General features: G+C 41.5%; 2 protein-coding genes across 30 annotated transcripts in view; one reads left to right on the top strand and one right to left on the bottom strand.

Annotated features, from left to right (window-relative positions):
- Window positions 1–22624, bottom strand: part of Huwe1 (HECT, UBA and WWE domain containing E3 ubiquitin protein ligase 1) — a 129668-nt gene extending 107044 nt beyond the window's left edge. For 23 of the 29 annotated variants that reach the window (XM_051142093.1, XM_051142076.1, XM_051142082.1 and 20 more), the window contains exons 1-3: window positions 22235–22478; window positions 19950–20344; window positions 16208–16354 (exon numbers count right to left, since the gene is read on the bottom strand). The gene's annotated coding sequence lies outside the window, so the exon portion shown is untranslated. Of the gene's footprint in view, window positions 1–8059; window positions 8145–16207; window positions 16355–19717; window positions 19878–19949; window positions 20345–22234; window positions 22479–22546 lie in introns of those variants that run through there. The other 6 variants (XM_051142068.1, XM_051142073.1, XM_051142071.1 and 3 more) reach the window with 6 other exon arrangements.
- The window catches only part of Shroom2 (shroom family member 2), a 1329704-nt gene that overhangs the window by 827499 nt on the left and 479278 nt on the right, over window positions 1–22927 (top strand). The window lies entirely within an intron of this gene.

The following is a 22927-nucleotide window of genomic DNA, read 5'->3' as shown; positions in this document are numbered from 1 at the left end:
AGGTTCAAGCACAATAGTGAGGGACTTCAATAAATTTATATAGATATTCTAAAATGAAATGAGCGAAGAAATTTCAGAGGGGATCAACTTAACAGATACATACAGACTATTACACCTAACAAGTAGGGAATCAGTTTTTTTCCGCTACACATGAAGCCCCAAAATTGATCCTAGCATAAAATAAAAGTCTCAACAACTAAAAAATTAATTTAAAAAAAAAACAAAAAAAAACAGAGCCGGGCATGGTGGCGCACGCCTTTAATCCCAGCACTCGGGAGGCAGAGGCAGGTGGATCACTGTGAGTTCGAGGCCAGCCTGGTCTACAAAGCGAGTCCAGGACAGCCAAAGCTAACACAAAGAGACCCTGTCTTGAAAAACAAAAAAAAAAAAAAAAAAAAAAAACAACCAAGCTGCTTCCTTGTGTCTCATCAGATAATAGTGCAATAAATGAAGAACAAGAAATTACAAACCTATTTGGGGACTAAATAATACATATTTTAAGTAACAGTGAGTCATTCAAGAAAGGAAAAAAAATTTTTTAAAAGATTTATTTATTATGTATACAGTGCACATTAGATCACATTATAGATGGTCGTGACCCACCATGTGGTTGCTGGGAATTGAACTCAGGACCTCTGGAAGAACAGACAGTGCTCTTAACTGCTGAGCCATCTCTCCAGCCCCAAGAAAGGAAAATTTAAAATTCCTAGAGACAAATGAAAGTAAGAACTTACTAGAGGCTGGGCGTGGTGGCGCACGCCTTTAATCCCAGCACTCGGGAGGCAGAGGCATGCGGATCAATGTGAGTCCGAGGCCAGCCTGGTCTACAAAGCAAGTCCAGGACAGCCAAGGCTACACAGAGAAACCCTGTCTCTAAAAACAAAAACAAAATAAAAAGAACCTACTAGAACCTCCCTTCCAGAACACAGCCAAGGCAGTCCTAAGAGGAAAATTTATAGCATGCACATTAAAATGTGCAAGATCGCAAGTAAACAATCTAATGAAGCATATCAAGGCTTTCAAAAAAAATGCCAATCCCAAAGCCAGTAAATGTCAAGAAATAATAAAGATAGGGAAGAAATTAATGAAATAGAGACTGAAAGAACAGAGTCACAAAAATCCTATCTTTCTTTCACCTTGTGCATTTACCAGTTAGTGTAATGGAAGTTTTGGTTTCTTTGTAAACTAGTTGCGTTTTGTTTTATTCCCAAGTATAAGAGTTCAATTTGAGCTTTAGTTTGTCCATAGCTGTTAATTGTCTCGTCGTGTGGGATGTGACTTTTGCCAGCTGCTAAGGCCTTAAGTGTGGCATGGAGAGGGGTGCAGTCTAGTGCTCTGAGGATATAAATGAGAGCTCAGAGACAGTGTGTGTCATGTAGTGTTGGCATGCAGCATGTAACAGTTTGAAGAGACCAGAAACAGTGTGGAGCAGGCAGACTGAGAATTGCTTAGGGGTGCAGCTGCTTGGAACAGGCTGCTGGCTGAGTCTGCTGTTGATTGAGATTGGTATAGCCACAAATACCCTTAGAAATTAAACAGCCAGGAGAAGTAAAGGGGCCCACTCTCCCCCACTAACCTCACACATAAGAAGTAGAAGCAGGTGGATCTCTGTGAGGCCAGTCTGGTCTACAGAGTGAGTTCCAGGACAGTCAGAGCTATATAGTTAGACTATCTAAAAAACAAAGGTCAATCTGAAAAACTAGCTATAAACATACCACCCTACTCTAATTATACAGTATTCTGGGAAAAAATGCTGTAGAGAAAGTTTTTGGTTTTTTGTTTTTTGTTTTTTAAAGCCAAAGCCAGGTGTGGTAGTGCATGCCTTTAATCCCAGCACTTGGGAGCCAAAGGCAGGTGGTCCAAAGAAAACTAAGGACCCAAAGAAAAATCAGCACCATGTCTTGTTAGCAAATCTTGACAGATTAAGATGTAACTATTGTGCTCTGTCACTGATAAAGGGAACAGTAACTGGGGAATGGATTCTACATCTTAGAGGCCAAACAAATGAAAACTCCATTATATAAAATCTCCAACAAAAAAGAAGCTAGCTTTGGAACAAATTTCTGGAAATGTTTTGCTGCTTTTGTTGGGTCAGAACATAATTATAAGTACCAAACAACCTCTCTACTTAAAGTAGTAGTTCTTAAAGTTTGGCTAAGAAGAATTACGAAAATGGATGTAGTTCTTAAAGTTTGGCTAAGAAGAATTACGAAAATGGATGAAGGGCTGGAGAGATGGCTCAGTGGTTAAGAGCACTGACTTCAGAAGTCCTGAGTTCAATTCTCACCAATCACATGGTGGCTCACAACCATTTGTAATAGAATCTTGTTTACTTCTGTTGTGCATGAAAACAGAGCACTCATATACATATAAATTAATAAAGTTTTGGAAGGAAGGAAGAAAGAAAGGAAGGAAGGAAAGAAAAGAAAATGGATGAAGCTGGGTATGGTGGCACAGGCCTGTAATCCTTGTAATCAGGGAGGCAGAGGCAGGCAGATGGCTATGAGTTTGTGGCCAGCCTGATCTACAAAGCAAGTCCAGGACAGCCAAGGCTACACAGAGAAACCCTGTCTCAAAAAGAAAGAGAGAAAGAAAAGGAAGAGACAGAAAAGAAAATGAAAGGAAGAAAGGAAGGAAAAAAAGAAAAGGGAGGAAGGAAAGAAGGGAGGGAGGGAGGGACGGAGGGAGGGAGGAAGAGAGGAAAAATAACCAATAACACTACTTTCACTTTGGGTGTGGTGATGCATGCTTTGGGGGTCAGAGGCATCTCTGGTTTCTGTGAGTTGTTGGGAAGCTAGCTGGTCTACAAAGAGAGTTAGTTCCAGGAAAGCCAGGGCTATTACACAGAGAAACCGTGTCTCAAAATACCCCAAACAAATTTAATTAATCATCTATGTTTTTTCAGTTCACATGTCTTGTTTTTGTAGTTTACATCAAGTACAAGTGTGTACAACTAAAATACATGGTGGAGAGGGCTGGAGAGATGGCTCAGTAAATAAAATTGTTTGTAACAGAAGCTTGACAGCCTGAGTCCAGATCCTGAAAACTCACAAAAAGGTATGAGCAGTAATTTTTTTTAAATCCCAGCACTTCTGTTCAGTGGGAGGGAGGCAGAGAAAGGAGAATTGCCTACTAGCTGGAATATGCAGCACAGTGGCTAACAGATCCTGCCTTAAAATAAAAAACAAAGTAGAAGGCAACAACTTCTGAAAAGTTATTCTCTGACCTACACAGGCCTGCACATACACACACCTCTCTCCCCCCTCTCTCCCCCCTCCCACCTCCCTTCTCTCTAAGAGAATGACAATCAGGTTCACAACAGAGGACACCTGCAGTTCTCAAATAGAACTCAATAGAACTTCAGTGTATGGATAGATAATCCTTTCTACTCAGTATGTTCCAAGGATCAACAGCACTAACATCACCTGGGATTTACTAAAAATCAGAGAACTTCCAAGCCCACTTGAAACTGAAGAACCAGATCTGCATTTTAGTAAGACCTTTAGATAGTTTCTATATTAAAGTTTAAGGACAAGCTTGTGGCATAGTACCATAGACTTTAATCCCAGCAGACAGAGATAGGCAGACCTCTGTGAGTTCAAGGCCTGCCAGCCTAGTTTATTATTACAAGACAGCCAGGGCCATGCAGAGAAGCCCTGCCTTTTTATTAAAAAAAAAAAAAAAAAAACAGTACCAGGACAGGAGGATCTTGTCTTCAAGGTCAGTCTGGACTATATAGCAAAACTCACCTTTGAAAACAGCCAACATAGCCAGGTGTAGTGGTGCACACCTTTAATCCTAGCATTTGGAAGGGAGAGGCAGCTGGATCACTGGTCTACAAAGTGATTCCGGACAGCCAAGGCTACACAGAGGAAAACCCTGTCTGGAAAAAAAAAGGGGGGTGGGGGGAAGACCAACATAACTAAAAGAGTCCCTATAGTCCCAATGACAGTTGTGGGTAGAAAATCATTTAGCCTTTCATTATGTTAACATGATCAGTTTTGAATAGCAAATATTAAAATATTTTCCCTAATCTCTTGCTGGGAATCTCCTCTACTTCCCTTGACTATTAATGAGAAAATATCTACCACAGGGTGGAGAAGTTGAAAAACAAAACAAAAACCCAACCTAACAGGGTAGTTGCACATAGGAACTCAGTGATTTAAAAAGACAGCATGCATAAGACCTGTGCAAGCTCAAGCCAGACAAAAATCCCAAAATGGAGAGTGGTAGCTAAGCATCAAATCACCATGAACTGAGAAGCTATTGGCATTTGATAGCTGCTGGAAGAGTCAGTTTTCTTTACTGGTGGGGAGGTTGACAGCACTCTAGGATAGACCCCACTCCCAAGAGTAGCTGGGAAACATAAATTAAGCTCAATGAGTTTTAGAGAAAAAAAAAAAAACACTTCAAGTTAAATGGGTAGGGAGGTGAGGGTGGATCTTGGAGAAGTTGAGTGAGTAAATGATAAAAATACATTGCATAAAACTCTCAACAAATAAATAAAAATTACAGTATTAGGAATTTGTGTCTAGATGGTAGAAAAAGATAGTTTCATTTATGTTTCATGCTTTTCAGACCCTTACAATTTTTTTCTTTAAGTCATGTATTCACTTGTAATCAATCTTCATTTGTATTTGTTTTTGTTACAGAAAAAAAAAGATCAGTGGAAAAAAAAATAAATAAAAATAAAAAAATTAAAAAGATCAGTGAACAAAATAATATGTACCAAATTTAAAGCAGTATTTATTGAGACAAAATGCCTTAGATTAGCTGTTTTGTGTATCCAGACATTGACCAGAGTATTCGATTTCTATTGGTATGTGAAAGGTACCATAGACTAAGATAAACACACGTTAAAGCTAAAATTTCCACCAGGCAGTAGTAGTAGACAGCTTTAATCCCAACTTTTTGGAAGCAGAAGAAGGTGAGTTTGAGGCCTTATCTTTGTAGAGCACTCTATAATTGCAGTATTTTAAAATTTATTATGGTACTTAAAATCAATGCAACTGGTCAGGCCTTAATTCCCAGCACTACGGAGGCCAACAGACGGATCACTGTGAGTTCAAGGCCAGCCTGGTCTACAAAGGGAGTCCAGGACAGCCAAGGCTACACAGAGAAACCCTGACTCGAAAAACAAAAAAATAACAACAAAATTCAATGCAACCTATGAAACACATTTTAAAACTTTATAGACAAAAGACATAAACAACCACGTGCAGGATTTTTGATAAGCATTTTATAGGTAACAAATTTAATAAAATATCCTCGGTCCATTCAAATATCAATTTGTATACTAATGTTTCTTTATATACTTGATTAACAAAAGCTGGATAGTGGTCTCTATATGCATATGAATTTTAGAGAGAACAGAGGGTAAGAATAGGGGACGGAGAAAGTAAGAAGAACGCAGTTAAAAAAACAAGACAAAGTCCTCAGACCAGATATAGATTTATCCAAAGACTGGAAGCTAGTACTGAAATAGCAATTGCCATGTGTCACTGTGAACTAGAATCTTTGGCCCAAAGCTTGTTACTACCATCTCGTATTCATAGAAGACAATTGCAGGGTTTCTTGACCTATCAGCAGCAGTTTTTTTTGTTTTGTTTTTCAAGACAGGGTTTCTCTATGTAACCGCTCTGGCTGTCCTAGAGTCACTTTTTAGACCAGGCTGGCCTCCAACTCAAGATATCCATCTGCCTCTGCTGGGATTAAAGGCATGTGTCACCACACTGGCTATCACTATCAGCAGTCTTCAAGGCTGAGGAAGCACACAAAAATTAAGAAGTCTATGCTTACTCAACTAAATGAAGTAAAGGAAGATTCAAGATTGAAAATGAAAACCTTCCATTACTTCAAAAATGAACAACAGAGGGCCAGGTGTGGTGGCACACGCCTTTAATCCCAGCACTCGGGAGACAGAGGCAGGCAGATCTCTGTGAGTTTGAGGCTAGCCTGGTCTACAAAGAGAGTCCAGGACAGCCTAGGCTACACAGAGAAACCCTGTCTCAAAAAACCAAAACAAGAACAATTTCCACTTACTGAACATACATAGTACTTTAGATACTACAAAAAATAACTGGTTTTAAAGGAGTTAATGTTCAGTAACTGATTACTGTTACAAGGACTCATTACAGACTAGTAAGGTTTTAGTAGAACCTTGACTAGAAAGACAACAGTAAAGAACTATGGAAAAGAGGAGATCACGGCAACCAATGCAGCACATGTAGCACTACAAATGTGATTCCAATAACCACATGAAGAATATTTCCAAGCTAGGCACAGTGCATGCCTATGAGCCCAGCAACTGGTGAGGCAGAGGGAGGCAATCTCTGGGTTCAGCCTCTTGAGGCCAGCCTGGTCTACAAAGCGAGTCCAGGACAGCCAAGGCTACACACAGAAGAGCTGTTTCAAAAAAAGGATTTGCAAAGATTAACTTATCCAAATTATAAAATGGAAACCCCCAAATCTAAAACTGCTGGGACTCCATGTCTTCTTTTATGAAGATTTTTCAAACCTTTCCACTTAAATTCTAATAAAAATTTCTTATTAATGAAAATTCTAATAAAAATTTCCTATTAACAAAGAGAGAAAATAAGGACAATAAAGAAGCAAATTGGGAAGATAAAGTGAAAAGAAAATATGGAGACTTGTTAAAAGCTCAGCACTACCATGGCAAAGATAAAATTTCCTTCAACCCTTTGTCTTATCATACTAGCTGATTCCAGCTCTAGGGCAGAGATACCAATAGCAAGAAAACTACCCTGAAACTACTAGGGTTTGAAGCCTGGCTGTGGTGGCGCATGCCTTTAATCCCAGGACTCGGAATGCAGAGGCAGGGGGATCACTGTGAGTTCGAGGCCAACCTGGTCTACAGAGTGAGTCCAGGACAGTCAAGTCTACACAGAGAAACCCTGTCTTCGAGAAAAAATAAAAGACCACTAGTGTTTGTGCCAAGAAGAATCAGGAACCAACTTTATATTAGAATCCTCAGCTACAAGATATACAATTTGAACTTCAAAGCATTAGTTTCAGCCAGACAGTTGTGGCGTAGACCTTTAATCCCAGCACTCAGGAGAAAGAGACGGGCCTGTCTCCCAAATCCCAAAAAGATTAGCCTCAAGAATGTTTATATCCAGCCAGGCAAAGTGGTTCCTCGTCTTTAATCCAATCACTCAAGGAGCCAGAGGCAGGTATCTATGAGTTCGAGGCCAACCCAGTCTACAAAGCTAGTCCAGGACAGCCAAGGCTACATAGAGAAACTTTGACTGGAAAACAAAAACTAAAAAGAATGTTTATACCCATGAATACTGTTTACATAACCTTCTGAAGCTACCAGGAAAACAAACCATTTTACCAAACGTTGTGCTACAGAGGTGGCTCAATGATTAAGAGAACTTCCTGCTCTTCAAGAGAACTGGAGTTTGGTTTCAAGAACCACAATGGCTTGTAACTACAGCTCCAAAGGATCTGTTACCCTTTTGTGGCCTCCATGGGCATCTGCATATAGCATACACTAAACACAAAAACATTTCTTTAAAATAAAGCTGTGTTTAAAAACAGATCAGGGCGGGCGTGGTGGCACACTTTTAATCCCAGCACTAGGGAGGCAGAGGCAGGTGGATCGCTCTGAGTTCGAGGCCAGCCTGGTCTACAAAGCGAGTCCAGGACAGACAAGCTAAGGATACACAGAGAAATCCTGTCTCAGAATAAACAAATAAGTAAATAAAATAGGCAGCCAGGTATGGTGGCGCACGCCTTTAATCCCAGCACTCTGGAGGCAGAGGCAGGCAGGTCGCTGTGAGTTTGAGGCCAGCCTGGTCTACAAAGCAAGTCCAGGACAGCCAAGGCTACACAGAAAGACCCTGTCTCAAAACAAAAAATACACACACACACACACACACACACACACGCACACACACACAGAGAGAGAGAGAGAGGGAGAGAGAGAGAGAGAGAGAGAGAGAGAGAGAGAGAGAGAGAGAGAGAGAGAGAGGAGAGAGAAAAGAGGGGGGGAGAGAAAGAAAGAAAGAAAGAAAAGCTGAGTGTGGGATCATACCTGTAATCCCGGCACTCAAGAGTCAAAAGTAGGACAGTTGTAAGCTTAAAGCCAGTCTGGGCTACATGTGAATTCTAGGCCAGACCTAAAAAGAAAAGGCACTGAGAAGACAGCTCAGTCAGAAATATGCATACCTGCAAGCACTAAGACCTGAGTTCCAGAACTCACATTTAAAGCAAAACACTGGGTGTGGTGTGCTTATACCCAACACTGGGAAAGCAGAGAATATTCTATCTCAAACCAACAAAAAGAGATAAATGTGAGTGAGCAGCAGGGGGATGACACTTGAAGCTAGTCCACGACTTACACACACACAAGCACACTTATTTTTTTAATGTAAAAAAACTGAGTGTTGTTGGGCATGGTGGTACACGTCTTTAATCCCAGCACTTGATAGGCAGAGACAGGCGGATCCTTGAGTTCCAGACCAGCCTGATCTACAAGGTGAGTCTAGGACGGCCAAGGCTACACAGAGAAACCCTGTTTCATTTAAAACAACAACAACAACAAATCCCCCCCCCCAAAAAAAGCTGAGTGTTTGGAATTTAGCTCAGTGATAGAGTGCTTGCCAAGCAAGTGCAAGGCCCTCGTTTCAGTCCTCAACTCTTAAAAAAGCAAACAAAAAACAGACTGTTCATTTTGCCCTTTCTACATCAATCAACTGTGTCTCTAGGTAACCAAGTAAAAAATAAGGAAAAATATAATAGTGCCAGATATCAGAAATGCCAGATATTAATTAATGAAATAAAAAAATTCCCATCACCAAAACACAATGTTGTAAAAGAGCACATACCCTTCAATGTTGGTAAAAGGTAATGAACTTGAATTTATCACACCACTAGACCCAGATGCCAATGTGCAGGAAATAGAACACTGATCAGGGACTGCATTTTGAAAATCCCTGCAACAGAGGATTTCCAAACAACCTTCTTTTGGGGGGGGGGGTTGGTTTTTTGGTTTCTGTTTTAAGTCTGGCTGTCCTTGAACTCTGTAGATCAGGCTGGCCTCAAACTCACAGCAATCCACCATCTCTAGGATTAATCTCTGCTGAGATTAAAGATGTACACCACCACGTCCAGCTTCAAAACTGCTTTTAGTTAAAGACAATACTACATAAACTGCTGTCAATCTTAAGAAGCTTCTTTTTGTAGTGACCAATAGTTGGTGGAAACTAAGAATAAATGTTCAGGCCTAAATGGCCTGTATTTACCCTGCCCGAGAGGCTCAGGAAATATTTAGGAAGAGGATGCAGAAAGATGTAAAGGCAGAGGATAGGAAGGAATGCTGTAAAACAATGTGTTCTGGACATAGCATGATCACTGCATTCATAAACTCACAGCAGCTGTGATTACCTGTATGTACAGTGTGGACTCTGCTGGATAATGCTGAAGTCTGACTTCTCCAGATAGCCATTTGTGTTTAGTCTATGTTGGTGGACTCCCTTTTCTCAGCCATGTTCTCACTCCACCTGCTCTAGAAACCCCAGATCTTGTAGGGAAAGTCACACAGCCCTCAGGAAGATAACAAGCTCGACCCTTTCCTGATAAGGAAAACTTGATCAGCAAGCACAGAGAATTCCTGAAAATATCCCACCCTATGCTGAGCAGCTCCTAGCCTCCAGCGAATGACCTTTAATTGTGCCTAGAAGTCATCCCCTCTTACATAGTATGTATGCATTTTCTCCTTCTCGTGATAGGGTCCTGTGCTACTGACTGAAAATGAGGCACTGTACCACTGTATGTTGATCAAGTATCCTGGCACCCTTAGCCCAGAGAATCAGAAACATTCACCCTCAAAACCTGCCTCTACTGTTCAAGGTTTATAAAGGCGGGATCACCATTCTTCCACTATACCATCTGAGACTTCATTTATTAGGGGGGCAGGCAGCAGGGAGAAAGATATCCAGTGGGCAGGCAGCAATGGTGTAGCTGCTTTTGCAGCCACTGGGGCATGCTCCACCACTGCTGCTATCTGGGGGCTGATCACCAGTGAGACTAGGAACCTGGCCTACTGCCCAGGTGATGGGGTCCTCACCCTTAAACGCTCAGCTGTCCCTGATAGAAACGGATACTTGGGATTTTTGTCTGGACCAGCCTACAGGACATGGGACCCAGGCCACCTGCTCACCAGAAGCTGAAAAAGATAGTACTGGGCCAAGGCAATCAAAACTCCAGCATGGGCTGGGCGTGGTGGTACATGCCTTTAATCCCAGTACTAAGGAGGCACAGGCAGGCAGATCACTGTGGGTTCCGGGCCAGCCTGGTTTACAAAGGGAATCTAGGACATCCAAGGCTACACAGAGAAACCTTGTCTTGAAAAACCAAAAAAGGAAGGAGGAGGAGGAAAAAATTATAACCTATTAAGTTTAATAACCAAATTCATATTACTTCAACAATCTAGAGTTTTGCATCTGGAACAGATGAGAGTTCAACAAGAGACCATCCTCACAGTACTTAACTCTTTCCTGGTTTTTGTTTTTTGTTTGTTAATTTGGTTCATTGGTTGGTTTGGTTTTGAGACAGGGCTCTCTACTTAGCCCTGGCTGTCCTGGAACTCATTATGTAGATAGGGCTGGCCTTTAGTTTACAGAGATCCTACCTGCCTCTGCCACCCAAATGCAGGAATTAAAGTAAAGGCCTGGTCTACAAAGAGTCCAGGACAGCCAAGGCTACACAGAGAAACCACGTCTCAAATCACCCCCCTAAAAAAAAAAAAAAAATCCAGCATGGAAACCTGGTGTAGTGGCACACACCTTTAATCCCAGCACTTGGGAGGTAGAGGCAGGACAGTGAAGGCTATCAGCATGGACAAGGGAGGGACACCCAAGGCCTATCCCCTAGGTAAGGAGCTACTGGTAGCTGCTGGCTATTGGAGAATGGAGGGTAATTTTTCTTTGACAAAGTGGCAACGGATAAGTTGCACATGTTCCAGTGAATGGCTCCAGTCCTAGGCACATACAGACAATAGACAAACTCATTTAAAAAAAAAAAAAGAATGGACACTGAAGATGGGACAGGAAGTAAGATGGTTAATGGCCAAAATGCACTGTATACACATGTGAAATTCTCCAAGAATTTATATATTTTAGCTGAAGGTGATACTAAAGAGTTAAGTGTTTCACTATCTAGAAACAGTAATTGTTAACATTCTGAACCAACTATAAATATATGCTAGTGCTTCTAACCATTAGCACCACTATTACCTGGAAACCTACAAATGAAGAATCTATTATCATTCAAATTATGGAATCAGAAATTGGGGATGCAGTAATCTGTTTTAATAAACCCTCAAGTGAATCTGATGTTCCCCTAAAGTTTCAAAGCTTTTTTAAGTATGATTCATGCATTAACTAAGTTCAACGTATCCAAAGTCCTATGTGCTGACAGATAATAATCCCTACTTTATAGAAAACTACACTACAGCATGAAGAGGTTATTTTGTACAAGATGATACAGCGGACAACTGAGAAAAAACTCTTCATCATTGTACAGAAAAGTCTTTCCACCACTAAAAATTCAATTCGTAGAATGTCGTAACAACAAACTGTGAAAGGAAAGCTTCCAGCAGTGGCACATCCATATATGTTCAGCTACTGAGGGCTAAAACAAGAGAACCACCTGTGCAAAAACATTCAAAGTCAGCTTGGGATATGGGGGAAAGAAATATGGAAAAAACACCAGTACAAAATAGAAAAGCCTCAATAAAATAGACAGGCAAATAACCACCATAAAAGGTAGCTTTATTTTTTGGGGGGTTTTCGAGACAGGGTTTCTCTGTGTACCCTTGACCATCCTGGACTCACTTTGTAGACCAGGCTGGCCTCGAACTCACAGCAATCCGCCTGCCTCTGCCTCCTGAGTGGAAAGCTAGCTTTAAAAACTGTCCCAAAATGCAAGCACCCACCAAATACAATATCTAATTTAATCATAAGGACTTAAATCCTTAAAGGTGGCGCACACCTTTAACCCCTGTCTCAAACAAACAAAAACCATTGCAAGGAAAAAGGGCAGAAAGTGGAAAAGCCATAGGAATGAAACATTTTGAAGTTATTTAGATAAATACAATTATAACTCACCAGGCAGGAGTTCAGGTGTTTCAGCTGAGTTCATTATTGGAGGAATAAGTTTTTATTTAAAAATTAAATATTAAATAAAGGATTTCTTGGGGAGTCCAGTAACATTAAATTTTTTGAGCATGTTGGATATAGTGATTAAATATTTACACTTCAGTTTCTGTATATTAAAGAAAATCACTTAGACTCAAACCCAAGTTTGTGTGAAACTAGGATAACTGATACAGAATTGTGCACAGTGGACATTCCAATATTTAAATCACCCCCTTCCTAACACTGGAAGTTCACAATGAAAACAGTGTTGGCTTTTTAATTCCTCTTTTGTTGGGTATTTTTAAACATGAGTTCAAAGTATCATTGAAATGCCAAACTTGGCTGCTTTGATATATTTGCCCTTCACACATTCCACATTGCCTCTCACGAAAGATTAAGTTGTTAAATCTGTTGTGTAGCTGTGACCATGTTGGGCTGCTTTGCCGTGGTCTTACTAGTAGACCCAGGGCAGACAGTTCACAAGTGCTTATGCTCTGAGGATTTTCTTGTATTGTTTCGGGTTTTTTTTTTTTTTTTTTTTTCCTCAAGACGGGTTCTCTTTGTGTTAGCCTTGGCTGGTCCTGAACTCACTTTGTAGACCAGGCTGACCTCAAACTCACAGCGATCCACCTGCCTCTGCCTCCCAAGTGCTGAGATTAAAGGCACCACCACTGCCCGGCCCTCTTGTATTGTTTTTTTGACCCCTTTCTTCAATGACTGGTTACCAAATGTTTATATATGTTAATGTCATGGATAAGTCAGCTCTTAAGATTCTCTGGAAGCTTCTTAGTTGATGTGTCATAGAGGTTGAGTTTGTTAAACTTGATGTACTCGTTGACCAGCTTGGTTTTCTTGTTATAGAAATGCTTTCAATGAAGGAGTGGCTCTCTTGAGTAAAAGAAGTTTGTTAGAGGTGTTAACCTGGTAATTTTCAACTTTGAGTTTCCTTAAAGAGTTTTTCTTTTAAAATCATAGTGGTGACAAAGCAGTTTCACAGAATGTTTGAATTTGTTTCACTTTTATGAGGTACTATCAAATGTAAGTTGTAGATGTGATTCAGTTGACTGAACTAGATACATGATAAATTTTTACAACTTAGAGACTTTTTCCATATAATTTTAAGTGTTGAAAGCAGTTTTACCTTTTCAAGAGTGGTAAATAAAAGGCACTAAAAGTAACGAGTAGAAGGGGGACTTATTTGATTTGACTTTTTTCCAGACAGGGTTTCTCTGGAAGAGCCCTTGGCTGTCCTGGAACTCTTTGTAGACCAGGCTGACTTTACAGAGACATACCTGCCTCTGTCTCCTGTCTCCAGAATGCTGGGATTAAAGATGTGCGCCACCACACCTGGCCAGGATTTAAATTATTTTCATGATTTAAAATTAAAAGATTTGGGGGCTGGAGAAATAGCTTACCAGTAAAGAGAACTTGTTGCCAAAAAAAAAAAAAAAAAAAAAAAAAGAGCATTTGTTGCTCTTTCAGAGGACCCAGGTTTGGTTCCCAGCACACATATGGTGGCACACAACCATATGGAATTTCAGTTTCAGGAGATCTAATACACTTTTCTGACCACGTTGTATACGAGGCACATACATGAGGCCAAATACTCATACACATAAAAGAAATAATTCTAAAAAACCAAAAAGGTTGCTAAATGCAGACAGACTACTATGAGTTTATCACCTTTAGCACAACGACTTTTTTGTTTTGTTTTGTTTTGTTTTTTGACACGGGGTTTCTCCGTGTAGCCTTGGCTGTTCTGGACTCATTTTGTAGACCAGGCTGGCCTTGAACTTACAACGATCCGCCTGCCTCTGCCTCCCGAGTGCTGGGATTAAAGGCATGTGCCGGCTTTGCTTGCAGTTCCTATTATTTTAAAGACAGACACAAGAACACTTGCTTTGCTTACATTTGTGTATGAGTTAAAGTCTGGCTGGAGGCTATGTGTCTCTCATTTTCTGGTTTTGAGCATAGAAAGAACACAGTACAGATTCAGAATGGATAACATTGCACAAACAAAAAAACAACACAAAACGGTGGGGAGGCAGGAGGGAGAAACAAACTTTACATGAATGTATGCTGGGGAAAATGATTTCTAAGTGAAATAAAATATACAACCCTAGGACAATCATACAACAAACAGTGTAAAAGCTGAAAGTAACAAAGCTCTCGAAAACCTTTATTATTTGGATTTCAATAACTGAGTGACCACCCATATAATTCATCAACTGGTTCTTAATAGCTAAATTCTGGGTCAGAGAAGCTAGTGTAAGCTGGGCGTGGTGGCGCACGCCTTTAATCCCAGCACTTGGGAGGCAGAGGCAGGTGGATCACTGTGAGTTCAAGGCCAGCCTGGTCTACAAAGCAAGTCCAGGGCAGCCAAGGCTACACAGAGAAACCCTGTCTCGAAAAAAAACAAAAAAACAAACAAAACAAACAAACAAAAAAAAAACAGAGAAGCTAGTATAACACCAAAATAAAAGAGCATTTTAACAGCATAATAACAACCAAACTATCTTAGAATATTGCAAATACTCGTGAAGAAAACCCTAACACAATCAGGTCATTATCTAGAAAACATTAGCTTTTCCTTCCAGAAGGCCTGTATTTCATGTGGAAACCAGGACATGGAACTAAAATCAAGTATCAAATCAGACTACCTAATCCCAGCACTCGGGAGGCAGATCACTGTTGAGTTCGAGGCCAGCCTGGTCTACAAAGCGAGCCCAGGACAGCCAAGACTACACAAAGAAACCCTGTCTCAAAAAAAAAAAAAAAAAAAAAAAAAAAAAACCATACTGCCACAATAAAAGGAACCCATGACTAGTTATTTCAGTATACCGACAAGGCCAGCAGTATAGGACTCCAACTAGAATGTAACAGATTACTACCATTGTTCCATTATAATAGGTTGTCTAGGATCTTTAACAAGAATGGGTTAGGTATCACTATTGACTGTTATTTTCTTTGTTCTCTTTTCTTTCCTTTTTTTTAGGTTTTTCGAGACAGGGTTTCTCTGTATTAGCCTTGGGTGTCCTGGACTCACTTTGTAGGCCAAGCTGGCCTCAAACTCACAGTGACTCACCTGCCTCTGCCTGGCTCACGCCCAGTTGCCTGTAATTTTCAAATGTGAGGAAAATGTGAGACAATTTAAAAAATAAATTGGAAAAAAATAATCTGAATATTAAACTAGACATAAGGTTTATATAAACTATTTGGTAAATAGACTGTTCTCTGGATCCAGAGTCAAACAAACTATATATAAAGTATCAGCAAAAATTTAAAACTAGCCTATTTTTTACTTTTAAATTTCAATTTCTTCAACTGAGAATTGTTGTTGTTGTTGTTGTGTGTGTGTGTGTGTGTGCGTGTGTGTGTGTGTGTGTGTGTGTTTGTTTTTTGTTTTTTGAGACAGGGTCTCTCTGTGTTAGCCTTGGCTGTCCTGGAGTCAGAGAATTATTTTAAGGTTATAGTGTCAAGAACTCTCTCAACCTATCTATAAAATATTTGTATAGATAAAAATAACATGACAGGCCAGGCAGTGGTGGTGCAGGCCTTTAATCCCAGCGCTCGAGAGGCAGAGGCAGGAGGATTACTGCAAGTTTGAGGCCAGCCTGGTCTACAAAGCCAGTCCAGGACAGCCAAGGGTACACAGAGAAACCCTGTCTTGAAATACCAAAAGTACCAACAACATGACAGGAGAGACTTATTTCAAAGTAATTCTATGGGGAAGAGAATGGCCAGAAGGCTAAAGTTGATAAATGTTAAAAGTACCTGGGGGAACACCATACTACTGTGTGGTATGTTTGAAATTTTGTAACTTAACTTAAAAAGCATGTGCTGACAGAATACATTTCATCAACTCCCTTTCCCTTTTAGTAATGAGTTTCATGAACAAAAATGTAAAAGACAGACTCCATCTGATCCACACAATGGACCCAAAGCAGCACAAGCACAAAATGAAAATTCCAGCCCCATCTCCATTTCAAGATGTAAAATACAAATACCACCCACAAAAAAATCTAACAACAACAAAAACTAACCTAAAATCACAGCCAATCATAGTCATCCTGGTGGGAAATCCCAACACTCCTCCAACAGCTTCCTGAAACTTCCTGACCAAGTTCTGGTCTACTGGTTTGTTCCTCTGAAGCACTAATAAAGCCACTCAGGTCAAGCTACTGGAGGACCTACAAAATAAAAAGGTCAGGGGAAAGAAGTATGTATTTATTAGAATTGGGTAGTTAACCATTATATCAATAAACACAATCAGTTATTTTTGAAGCAATAGCTCTTGAATGCCAATTTGCATTTTTATGACCTGCTTTGCACAGTAACTAAAGAACCCCCAAACCAAGAGCTGTATATGTATAGTGTTTCTAATAACACTTAGACAATGCCCCTGAGCCAGGTGATGGCAGCACATGCTTTTAATTCCAGCACTCGGGAGGCTGATTGCTGTGAGTCTGAGGCCAGCCAAGGCTACACAGAGAAACCCTGTCTCGAAAAAACAAAACACAAAAAAAGACAATACCTCTGAAAACTGTTTTCAACTCAAACAAAAAGATAGCATGTTTAACTGAAAAAAAAAATTGTACACAGTAAAGCTTTTCCACCTTCATAAGTGCTTTTCTGGCAGGGCAGTGGTGGCGCACGCCTTTAATCCCAGCAATTGGGAGGCAGAGGCCGGTGGATCACTGTGAATTTGAGGCCAGTCTGGTCTACAAAGAGAGTCCAGGACAGCCAAGGCTACACAGAGAGACCCTGTCTCAAAAAACAAAAAAACAAAACAAAACAAAAAAGTGCTTTTTGGCCATACTGGAAGACAAATAATAAACATTCTGGAAATTCGGTTTAACTTTATCACTGCATCTTAGGCAAAGTTTTTATTTGGTACTATCACTCTTTCCTCTCGTCTCAGAGTAGTGCCTAGAATTAATTAGACCTTTTAGGTGATGCCTAGATCATTCCCAGATTTAGTACAATGCTTAAGAACAAGAATTGGTGATTATAGTATAATCCATTGTATAAGGCAACAAGACAAGAATCTCAAAGTAAAGTGACCTGCCTTCCAATAAAGGAGGAAATGCATTTACTTAGAGCACCTCCAACTAAATCCCTGAAGGTCAAAACTGAAATTCACATATAACTAATTATCAGATGGCTACCCACTGTAAATTTTCATTAACAGTGTACTTCTTTTGCCAACATATTCCTACTTCAACCCCATCGCCCAACCAACATAATTAGGGATCTAATAAGCCAGATGTAGTGGTGCACGCCTTTAGTCCTAGCACTTAGGAGGCAGAGGCAGGCAGATCTCTGAATTTGAGGCCAGCCTGGTCTACAAAGCAAGTCCAGGACAGCCAGGGCTACACAGAGAAAGCCTGTCTCAAAAAACTATATATATATATATATATATATATATATATATACACACACACACACACACATATATACATGTGTGTATATGTGTATGTATATATATTTATAAACAGTAAGGAAAATTACTCCCAAATCATATGTTGCAAAATTTTTCATGGCAAAAGCACTAAAGGAGGTAGTTATCAAAGAACCAGCTGTGGGGGAAAATGCTGGTATTTAGCTAAATCCACCTTCCTAATGTCTTGCATATAGAGTATTATCCTGCTCAAATAAAAAGGTGTCAAAGAGGCCTCCATACTGACCAGAGGAACTAAATGAAGTAAAGAAAAAGAAATACAAACACTTGAAACCTAGCTAAGAGAAGTTCTCTTTAATACTGCAAAATGACATGGCATGAAATTGTGGGGTGAAGAACAGGACAGATTGTCTTTGAAGGAGTGGGAGAAATGAGTAGGCAAGGGATGAGACACTCCTTTCCAAAAGATAGAACACCTGGGTGTGGTTCATGACAGAAACATAGCTGGTGGTCATTCCAAGAGAATGATTTTGCACTCAAAGTCTTAAACTAGTAGAAGCTTCAAAGAGTGGGAATACATTCAAACATGAGTTACAGATCATACAAAGTCCATGAGAAAAAAATACAAAGCAGTGGAGTGTATAGGTAATATTCCTAAACATAGGAAAAACTTACAGCTGAAGTAATAAAAACAAACAAACAAAAAAACCCTTACTTTCCCCAGGCTATAAAGGTAGCATATAACACAAAACATCTACCAATATATTCTCACATTAAAAAGGCACCCAAATTTGTGTTTCTATGAGACACTCATTTCACAAATTTTCTCACAAATTCTAGAAGCAAACCTCTAAGGTAAGCATTACTATTATCTTTATGTAGATGAACTGAATCTGAAAAGTAATTTGCCCAAGGTCACAAGTCCAATGTGAACTGAAAGCAAACACTATTTTCTACACCAGGCTGCTTCCTATGAATGGAGAATGTTGGCATCTCCTCAATCTATGCAACCCTGGTGCTAAAAGAAGTAATTCAAATCATGTTATCTACAAAGGAAACAGATGATAAGGAATTAATTGTCTAAAAGAGAGGTAATGTGAGGGGAAAGGAAGTAAATTTAAAAGGAGCGTGGCTGTTTAAGGGGTAAAACACGTGGTGGAAAGAAATTGTACTGGAGGTCTGACACCTCGCTAGGGAATTCAGCTCCTGGGGGGTGGGAGGAAGAGCAGTTGAAAGAAGTATAAAGGAGTAGGAAGTGAGAAGTGCTTAAATGGTGGCTAGCAGTAACAAAAGAACAAAAAGGGTATCTACAGACCAACAGACTACACAAACAGAAGTGGGAAAGGGGGCGGGTCCCCAGGGTCTATAGAGTGGAAGGGGATGGGAGGAAGGCCAAAGTGTAAGGGAGTGGGGGACGAGTACGAGAAGACCATTAAGACTGCAATTATCCAACCACTGACCCCGTTTATTGTTCTGCCCAAGAATGGTCTCAAAGTTGAAGAAATCAGTATCCTGTCCCAACGTCAGGAATAAATAAACAAGACGACCTAAGAAAATGGAAGGTTACTATGGCTCCATCTATCCACAAAGATGGGAGTAAATGTAGGGAACAAGATAGGCTCTATTAACATCTGCGCCAAAAGATGGGACAAGCTAGATGATTCGGACTAAGCTCTAAATTAGGACTGCGAAGGACTGATAGGTAAAATTTTACTTCCTCCCCCCTCCTTAACAATGCATCCTAATAACCACATAGCTGAGACATTTGACAGGGAGCTAGAATTTGGGGAAGAAAAGGGGTACTCTACAGATTGACCCCTCAAACCGTGAGAGCTGGGGAAGCAGAGCCCACCTAAACTCATGAAAAAAAATAGGGGTTTCATATAGGTCGTCGCAAGGGCTGAGAAGGCAGCGCGCAAAAATGAGACCAATCTTCAGCGCGTCCTGTCTTCCACCTTTAATCTAATCCCCAGCCCACTACCCAATGAACTATCGACTCCCTCCCACACTTCCCAACCCGCCCACTGCGACGACAAAAACGGAGGCGTAGAGCGATTGGTGGGGCAAAGGCAGGCCCACACGCGGCTGAGGCCAGGGAAATGGTGTCGCCTTAGCCGGTAAGAAACAGGATGGTCTTCATCTCAGCATTTACCGGCACCACGACGTTTCCCCATTCGTCATCTCCTTAACGTCTGGTACATGAGAAGCGTCACAAACGCGGAGAGCTAACCCCATGGTCCCATGTACTAGCAAGACAGACATCAGCCTCCGCCGCCATCTTAACAGGCGGACCGACCCTAGTCACTGCCCCCCCACCCCCAAGGTATCTCCGCCACCGCCGGCGAATCCCACGAGGACGTAACCCTACTCCCGCGAGAACTCACCGGCTAAGAACAGCACGACCAGAAGACGCTGCCCGCGCCTCCGCAGCTCCTGCACTCAGTAGGCAACCTCTGCGGCCTTCGCGTGATCCCAGGAGAACCTCCACCGGAACGGGGAAAAACTGAGCCCTGCCCGTCCCAGACCTCTCCTTCCACCAAAGCCGAAATCGCTACAGCTCCTCTCTCACCCCACGCGAAGCGAAAAGCAAATGACGCACAACCTCACGGAGCACTAAGGGGCGGAGCCAATATGCCGCCGCCGCCGGCACCCGCATGCGCTGTGGGAACTATCGCGATATTATGTTCAGCCTCGGCGAGACCTTCGCAATTCACTGCAGGATGCCGCCCGCGCCTCGCCTTTAGGAAACAGGAGATCTCGCGAGACCGGGTGCATGCCCCTAAAAAAGGAGAAAGGCGGGGCTTCGTGAAAATGACTGGGAGTTTTTCGGGGAAAGGGAGGAAGCTCTCGTCCTTTAGGGATCTCGCTTACCACGAGGTTTCCGACCCACTGCGGAGCTTGGTACCAAACCTCGCGATGACACAGCTCAGCGCCAAATCTCGGCCATGTCTTGAAAACTACCTCCGCCCCCGATTTAGGTGTCTATAGAGCCTGCCTAATGCTTGAGGAAAATCTAAAAAGTCAACCTGTTTATTCTCATGCTTACAGCAGGGCTGTACCAATTAGCCGAACTCCATTCTGGAAGCGAAAAGATGGGTCTCCTTTGTTACTTGCCTCGAGGAATAACGTGCTATCCTTAACTAACACGTAAGATGTTCAATATCACAATAAACACAAATGCAAATGAAAACAATGACACAACAGTTTTTGCTCGTAACATCGGGGAGGAATTTAAAGACCTCTGATATCCATACTTCTTCCTTCGCCGCACTGCAGGCTTACATGAATCCATCTTAATCTAACTAAAGGCTCATATCATTAGTTCTACCTCCAAAGTCACCAGTTTCAACTACCGAAGCTTTACCTTTGCATAACCAAAAAGACCCAGTTTAGTGAATTTCTCCAAACAAAGGAGTCTGCCCTCAAAAGCAAATTCAAGCTTTGGGTCGGGAGGTAGGTGCTTGAAGACTTTAATATGGCAGTTTTTCCATGTCTAATCAACAATGTTGCTCCATTAACTCTAGGATCCAGCCTGCTCCTTTTGTGGGCTTTTCCATTCTAATGCAGTGTTCTGTCTATTCTAATTTAAGCATGCTTCCTTCAGAGTACAGTTTAATAGTACAAGTACCCCCCATCTTTAAAAACATTTTCTCTGCTAGTCTTAGCCACCCTCCCCCCATCATAAACTTTACAATCGTCAAGTTCCAAAAACTTAGTATATTTATTGGAATTGCATCAACTGTATAAATCAATATAGAAAAATGAACACCACTATAAAATTGAGCCTTCCAATTCAGAAGCATGATGCTCCTCCATTTATGCAAATGTTCTTCTATTGTATTCCTCAAAGTTTTATAGTTTACTTCCAGAAATTTTTAATTTTCTTTGTATTTAGAGTAGGACTTTTTAGTATTAAATTTTCAAAATGTCCATTGTTTATATACAGAAACACTTCATATTTGACTATTCACTTTTGTAATTAGAAAAATACAAATGTGCTCAAATATAGTTATAGGCAGTAACATGCAAATGAAAGCCACAACGTGATTTTTACTCTAGAACTGTAAAAATATAAAGATTAGTAATTCATGTAGGCACATGTTTGCAAAAGGTAATCTCATACTACATTGGGGAATGTAATTATTATGGCCTTTGGGGAAGGGAATTTAGACAAATCCATTAATATTCTAAATGCATACACTTTTTGATTCAGCAATTACTTCTCGAAGAATTTCTCCTACAGGAATACCCTCATGCATGTGCACGAAACATACACAAACCCATTCATTACTGCATTACTTGCAATAACCCCCTCTCCTCCAAAGCTAGCGTACAACAATCAGAAATGGTTAAACTGTAGTTCAGGCATACAATGCGGCGATATAAAAACTGGACAAATTCGGATTCCCTGATACTAAGATCTATAGGACATATTGTTTTTTTAAAAAATTAAAGCAATGAGACAACATGAATGTGTCCAGCACCATGCACATCAGCACATATCAGGACAGCGCGTATGCGCGCGCCTAGTTGTAACCATGAAGCCTGCCTGCCCGCCCCTCACCTTCCTTTTCTCTTGAGGCCGCCTTCCTCCAACCCTTAAAGAAAACCCAAAGGCCGGGTCTTTACTCCCTCTCTAGGGCCACTTGGCCAGGGCTAATGCCGGTACCTCGCATCCCCACTGTTGGCCGCTCTCGCGCGCTCAGTACGCAGCTTCCCCGCTGTCCTGCTGTCCCCAAAGATGCAGCTAGCTCTCTGCTGGAGGCCGCTAAGGTCTGGGGGAGGGCAGAGGAGGAGGGGTTCGAAGAAGGTTGTTGCTACCGCCTGGCCCCTTCAGCAGCTTTTCCCGAAGGCTCTCCAAGGCCGCCACCTCTGAGCCGTGCAGCTGGATCCCGTGGGAACTGCCCCCTACCTCCAGCAGTCTAAGATGGCCCCTCCCCCGTGCCCGGAAAGGGGGGGGGGAAGCGAGTATGGCGCTCACCTCAGCTGCAGTGGCTTAGCTAGGCCTGCTACAGCGTGTGGGGTCTGAGGCAGGCAGCAATCCTGTCCCCCTGCCCCAGCCCCCTCCCTCGCCCTAGGCTTAAAAAGTCCCCCCCACTCCCTCCCTCACCCCGCGGCTCAGCTCACACAGGATTTAAGGCTCCTCCTACCACGCAATTAGCCCCGCCTCTGTCCCTGCTCCCTTGGTAGTGTATTCTGGTCACCTAGGGCAGACCTTGTGGGAGCTAGTACTCATGGCCCAATAAAGGCCATAGAGGGTAGTAAGATCACTAAGGAACTGGTATTTGATTCTTTTACAATGAAAATCCCTGAACGTGATAAAAACTTGTTATACATTTTTAAAAGTAGGTAATGTGGAGTG

The sequence above is a fragment of the Acomys russatus genome, chromosome X (assembly GCF_903995435.1).
Source record: "Acomys russatus chromosome X, mAcoRus1.1, whole genome shotgun sequence".
Taxonomy (NCBI): Eukaryota; Metazoa; Chordata; class Mammalia; order Rodentia; family Muridae; genus Acomys; species Acomys russatus.
This window is presented reverse-complemented; position numbering and strand designations above follow the sequence as displayed.